Here is a 7180-nt window from a genome sequence, read left to right on the forward strand (position 1 = left end):
GCGGGGTTGGTTTAGACTAACCGAGCTAAACCGAACTCGGTTTAGCCGAGCCTAATCTTTATGTTATTCAAGGGTCAACTGTACTGGTCTCCTAGATGCATCTAATTATTGCTAAAGGTCGACAAATGCTAGAGGAGGAGCTCTTCATCAACATTAATAACACTGGGGGCAGAACAAGCATGAATCCACTGCTTACACTGACGTATCAACTAAATAAATGAAACAAATCACTGACACATGAAATTCAGAGACAGGTATAAAGTTGCAGAAAAACCGAAACCAAAACCTACAGCACTGGTGAGCAAGCCTATAGGGTGCACTTGGCAGGTTCTATGCTCATTTCACAAACAGGGAACTCTGGAGTTTTAATTGTTCATTTGCACACGTAGGAGTTAGGGGCAGGTATCCTCCTTCCATTAGACTCTTTCTACGTTGTATAAGGAAGAGACAACACTATACATGCTTGAAAAATGTGACCGCAGTATTGCTTCCTGTTGGGACACACTGGGACACAGCAGGAAGCCCAGGGCAAATGGGCATGCCCGTGATCTGTGCCCTGATCCCTGCCCGTGCGACTGAACAACACTGGGGCCTCGTAGTATAAATTCAAATTCCATCAATGATTAAATTCTCCTAGTAAAAGCCTCTCAGACTGAATTTTTTAATAACATAGCAATGGGATTTATAAAAAACACAGGTCTTTTAAAAAAAAGGCAATTGAGAAGGGCTGCAAGAACAAAAATGAGAGCTAACTACTCTGGAGAACGATTTAGATTCGCAGGCAAAGCAGAAGATGTGCATGCCTTGCACCCCAATTCCAGGCTAGCATACATGTTCAAGGAGGCAGGCAGAGGAAGAACGCATACAGCGTACTGTCTTCTAACACCACAAACGAGCCGAGCCTAAAATTTCCTCAAGGGAAAAGGATGAGAAAATTGTGGTATAGTCAAACAACACAACAGAATTAAAATGAAACCACCAGAATATAATTAAAACTAAACCAATCTAGCAGTCTGCTAACAAAATAGAGCAAAATATATTAAGACACATAAATCTCTCAAAATAATGCTGAAAAGTTTGAGAGCAAGTACAGTAAAATTCCATTAATATAAAATTGAAAAAATACTTAAACTATTGTGCAGTTTACAAGTGCTACACACATATGTAATAATCATTTGGAAACCTTCTTAGAAGTAGAAAACACTAACGTCAAGAGAGTAGTTATCTCTAGGTACCAAAGGGAAGTAAAATATATACAAGGGGCTTCAACTATATCTGTAATATTCATTTCCTGCACAAAACAACAACAAAATAAACCCAACGCCAAAGAAAAAAGGAAACATTATGAAAAAGTATCTACTAGGCAAATGTGAACCAAAAAATAATACTCAAAATGAATATCAAACACTTGAGTACCCAAAACTACACTACCAAATAAACAATATGTAAACAAAACCAAACAAACCACCCACAGCATGTAAAAAGTAGAGGGTGACTTAATGACCAAGAACAACTTGTCAGTGAGATGTAAAGACTTGAGCCATATATACCTTACACACTAGTAAAATTTAACGGGGGTTGGGGGCTGGGATCAATCTAACAGAACTAAAAAAAAAAAAGAAAGAAAAAGAAATCCATGGTCATACTATATGTTAACATCATCTACCTCAAGACTCAAGAAACTATTAAGAATATACGAATAGCAAGTCTGGTCTAATGAACGTGTAGGGAACCCTGAATGTACAATGTACACAATACACTTTTCAAGCACACACGGAAAATGTGTGCACACTGGCCAAGTACCTGGCTACAAAAATTAGCCTCAAAAACTGAAGAATCAACACACATAGTCTACAGGCTCTTTTCTTTATGAAACAAAGTCAGAAATCGATAATAAAAAGATTGTCAGGGTGCCTGGGGGGCTCAGCCAGTTAGGAATCTGACTCTTGATTTCACCTCGGGTCATGATCTCACAAACCGGAAGATCACATCGGGCTCTGCACTGACAACATGGATGGAGTCTACTCGGAATTCTCCCTCTCTCTCTCCCACTTGCACTCTCTCTGTCTCTCAAATTAATTAAATTTGGAGAAAAAAAAAAGGGGGGGGTTTGGCTGGGTGGCTCAATCAGTTAAGCATACGACTTTTGATTTTGACTCAGGTCATGGGATCAAGCCCTGCACTGTGCTCTATGCTGAGCATGGAGCCTGCCTGGGATTCTCTCTCTCCCACTCATGTTCGCTTAGTCTCTCTCAAAATAAACTTAAACATATACATATATATTAAAAAAATCAAAAACCAAAAAACTCACATCCTTAATTATCTCAAGGGTTGAAAGAAAAGCCATGAAAGGAAAACATTTCTAAGTGGCCCATTCTCTAAGACTTGTTTACAGGTTTTCTTAGATTCCTATGGACACTCTTTACATTATTACCAAAACCTCTTTTGTGGAGCCAGTTGGAGTAGGTCTCTGCTCCTTAAAATCAAACAGATCCTTCCAGAACAAAACTCTAGAGTCTTTTAAAATCATTACTAGACTTGAACAGTCATGTAGACTAAATTAAATAAAGCTGCTAAAAATATAGGTATCTGGAAAAAAATGCATCTTGATAAACAGTTTTGGATCTTGTTAAAACAATGCTGATAAAGTAAGGAACTTTCCTTAAAATTTTTTTCTGTATACATGCAAACACATATAGTAGTGCAAGAAAACACCAATAGAGGTTAGGAAAGAAACAATTCAAGTCAAGGATAATAGACCCCTTGAAGTTAGCAGCTGGCCACAAACCAGCAAGCTACGCAGGGATATAAAGGAAAAAAGATCAACATATTAGGATACATGGAGGACAAAATAAATTATTTCTGCTATGAAGAGAATTACTCAAACACTATACAGGACTGGCCAAGTCTGTGTTACTTTTGCAATGCACACTGGAGAATTATGAGAACATGGAAAGCAGCAGGATGAAAAGATGAAACAGTAATCGCTTTTTTTCAAGTCAGTATTATGTATATTTTTTATTCATTCCATTTTATAGATGAGGACACAAGGTAGATTAAAGATGCGGCCCAAAGTCACACAGCTGGTGAGGGGCACAGACAGGATTTTATGGTTGTTTTATCCTTCCTCCTTGTTCTGTATGAGTGGAGGCGGCATCTGTTTCAGTCAAGGGGACTGAGGGGCCATGTACTGCCACAGCCAACTCAATAAGCCAAGAAGCTGGTAAGCCAGCAAGAGGTCTGATAGGTCATTTGTGGGAATCAAGAAATACATGTGATGTGGAAGAGCACAGACTTTGGAGTCAGAAAGACGTGGGTTCAAATTCCAAATTCCAGCTTAGTCAGTTACTAGCTGTGCAATATGATAATCAGTCTCCCTTTCCTCACCTGTAACATGGAGCCTTCGTCATGGAAATTACTGCTCAGATTCAATGAGTTATACTGGAGAAGTCTTATATGTATAAATAAACTGACTTTATATTTACATCCTTCACATTACACTGTAGTCTTTTAAAGAGTCTTTTTTTTTTTAACAAATAGTTTATTGTCAAGTTGGTTTCCATATAACACCCAGTGCTCATCCCCACAAGTGGCCCCCTCCATGCCCATCTCCCCCTTAAAGAGTCTTTTAAAATGCCTTCCAAGACGCACGACCAGAAATAATTCAATACACACATACTACTTTTATAAAAAGCACTGCACACTATCACTAACATAAATGAGAAGGGTTCTCTCTTTGCACTGCTTGATACGGTGTCCACTTCAAAAAGGCGTACACAAAATCAGGTATTAATGTTGCCTCTGACTTCAATTTAATTTTCTCCTTAGCCCTCTCTGCTAGGCAGAAGAGTGCACACCTAAAGAAATGTACACCCTAGTCCCTAGACACCTGGAGTGAATAGGCACTCTACTGTGGCAAAGGGCACTTTGCAGATGTGATTAAAATCACAGACTTTGAGATGAGATTATCCTGGATTATCCAGCCAGATCCAATCTAATCACACAAGACTTTACAGGCAGAGAACCTTTCCCAGCTTTGGTCAGAGCAGAGGGACGGGGCGCCCCAGGAAGACTCAGAAAGGTGCAACCCTGGACGGGTGTGGCCTGCTGTTGCTGGGCTTGAAGGTGGAGGGAGGGGGTCAGGGGCCAAGGAATGTGGGTAGGTGGTGGGCTCCACGAGCCGGGAGAGGCCCTCAGAAGACAGCTAGCAAGAAATTGGGGATCTCAGCCCCACAGTTGCAAGAAGGGATATTCTACCAACAACCGGATGGAGCAAGACCCCAGAGAAGGGAACCCAGGCCTGCTGAAACCTTGATGTCAGACCTGTGACATGGACACGCACATGAACTCGCACATGAACTCACAGGGCTTGAGAACCCTTAGACGAGGTTGTGCTGTCCGAGCTGCTTCGGTGTGTGGCAGTTTGTTACAGCAGCAACGCAAAGCTCATGTACCTTCTCTCTCCCATTTGAATGAATAAAACCATCCCAAATGTTAACCCTTTTGAAACAAAAATAAATTGCCCAATGTATGTAGCCCACCCAGTAGAGGCTGCCGAGCACACATTCATGATCTTCTGTGCCAGGCACTGTGTTGGGCCAAGACCTTCGCGGGAGCATGCATCCCGTCAATATTCATTTTCTTCCTGCCTTCCTCAGATTTGACCAGAAACACAGCAACTGTCAGCTACAGCCGAAAACAGGAACATTCTGAAGAGCAAAGTGGGAGAAACGTAAAGAGCTACATCACAGTTACGAAGACTAAACACTTATGAGAGGTGGAGACATGGGAAGAAACACATAAATGACTTGCCCTGGACAATACAGCTGCTGCTTCCTTTATAAAGCGGTAACTGCATGTATCTCCTGATGGAATAGAAAATGGAGAACTTTTGATACAGTGTACAAACTATAAAAAGTGTGAAGGATTGCTCACGAGAATCTACTACATTGACAGGGCCCAAAACTAACGGGATGAAGAATTCCATATAAATTCAGCCTGAATATACCTGAGGGATTAACTTAAAACTCCAGAAAGGGAAAAAATCTGACAACAACAACAAAAGGTAAACTGCAGAAAAACAGACACAAAAGGCTCATGACAGACCTGCAGAGGAAATGTCACAGCACCACCACTAAAAACAGCCCCTTTAAAAAACTACAGATGTCCAGGGGCTCCCGGGTGGCCCAGCCGGTGGAGCGTCAGGTCATGATTCCAGGGCTGTGGAACCGAGCCACACGCTGGGCTCTGCACTCATCTTCCCCCTCTGCCCGCCCCCCCTCGCTCGTGCTCTCTCTCTGACGCAAGTATCATGTACGCCCGGGACTCGCCGCAGGTCTTGTAAACTGGACGTCCAAGGGTGAGACAGGCCCACGTCGCCCGAGCTGAGGGACACGGCAGGGACTGCAACGGGGGCGAGCGCGCGCGCGCCAGCAGACGGGGCCCGGCACCTTTCTGTCAGGTGACTTCTGTTTTCACGTGAAGAACAGGACCGAGAACGTACAGTAAAACCTGCAGACAAGCAAAGCTGACGAAATCAAACGGGACAGTTTCATGTGGAAAGTTAAAAAGGGGGACGAGAGAGGTGGGTCTGCGGCTGTATCTTCTGTAAGCGAGGGCACCGCCTCTCACACCGGGACGAGCAGAGCGTAACAAAATGGAGCGAGCACAGCTGGGCCCGAGAGAGAGCAAAACGGCTGAGCTGGCAAAACTGCGATCGGCTCAAAACACCAGCAAAATTACTGGCTGCTGCAAAGGTGGCGAGCCAGCAAGATAAAACGAGGGAGAGGGAGCCGCGGGAGCGATAAAGGAGAAAATTAATTTCACGTTGCATCAGGGGCGGGAAGAGAACGAGAACGAAAGGGACAAGAGCAGAGGAAGAAGAGGCCTTCATCTGAGGCGCGGAGGCGGCAGGCACAGCAGGCGCGGGGCCTGTATGGTCCGACAAAAAGTCCCGGTGGCGATAGGCGAGGCGAGCAAGGAGCAAGCAAACGAGTTAGGAGAGAGAAGGAAAGCGCTAGTCAAAAATCTTGGGAGACTACAAATAACACGTATAAGACAACAATTTAAGTAGGCCAAAATATACCGCCTAATTTCTAGATGCTTCCGAAAGGTATGTTTCAGCTCTCTCCTTTAATGAAACAACCAGCATATCTAAAAACAGGCAAAACTAAACAATACAGCGATGCAGAAGGTGCACAACTATGAAGACAGGCAAGGGAAGGGAAGCTAGTGAAAGCCTGGGCATAGAAAAGGTGGCTGATGATGGTCTGTACTTAGCATGCGTGCAGAACTTACTACTGTTCCTCAAAGCTATTAAACTGTGAGGGTGCCGGGGGGCTCAGTCAGTTAAGTGTCCAATTCTTGATTTTGGCTCAGGTCATGACCTCACGGTCGTGGGATCAAGTCCAACGTCAGGCTCCGCGCTGAGTGTGGAGCCTGCTTAGGATTCTCTCTCCCTCTTCACCCCTGTCCAGCTCCAGCTCACGCTCTCTCTCAATCTCTCTCTCCAATAAAAAGGTATTGTGATCACTGTGCAATATATACATATACAAAATCATTATGTTCTACACCGAAAACTAATACAATGTTACAGGTCAATTATATCTCAATTTAAAAAATACATTCAGATGACACTGACAATGTGCAACCAGGCCGCTCTTACGTCTTCTATAGCACTTGTCCTTACAAGATTTTAAGAAAAAGGAAAAAACATAGCGTGTGGATGGGGAGCAGGGGGAAGGAAGGGGGAAGGAAGAGCAGAGGGGAGGAGCGGACACAACAGGAGGCACCGGGCTCTTAACCGGCTTAGAGGAATGGAGGCCTGAGAGTCCGTCGATCGATCGGATCGATCGGGTGAAAAAGCGGTGACCTAACCTTTCTTTTCATCTGTTTGGGGGAAGGGGGAGGCACTTCAGACAGGACACCACCACCGGGTTTGTGTCTTGTGTGCCCAGCTGGTGGCGTGGAAGGGGTGGTGAGTGATGAGGTTAACAAGGTAGGCAGCTGCCGGGATTTTAGGGGCAACAATTACAGCCTCATTATAATTTTTTCTTTTTCCATATTTTCTAATTATCCGATTATGCTACTAGGCCAGGCTTGTTAAAAACCAATTTCCACTCTATACCTAGATTTAAATGACACATTTCCCTAAGTGACTTTGCAGGAACAAGACACTACC

The sequence above is a fragment of the Crocuta crocuta genome, unplaced genomic scaffold (assembly GCF_008692635.1).
Source record: "Crocuta crocuta isolate KB4526 unplaced genomic scaffold, BGI_CrCroc_1.0 scaffold20, whole genome shotgun sequence".
In the NCBI taxonomy this organism is placed as follows: domain Eukaryota; kingdom Metazoa; phylum Chordata; class Mammalia; order Carnivora; family Hyaenidae; genus Crocuta; species Crocuta crocuta.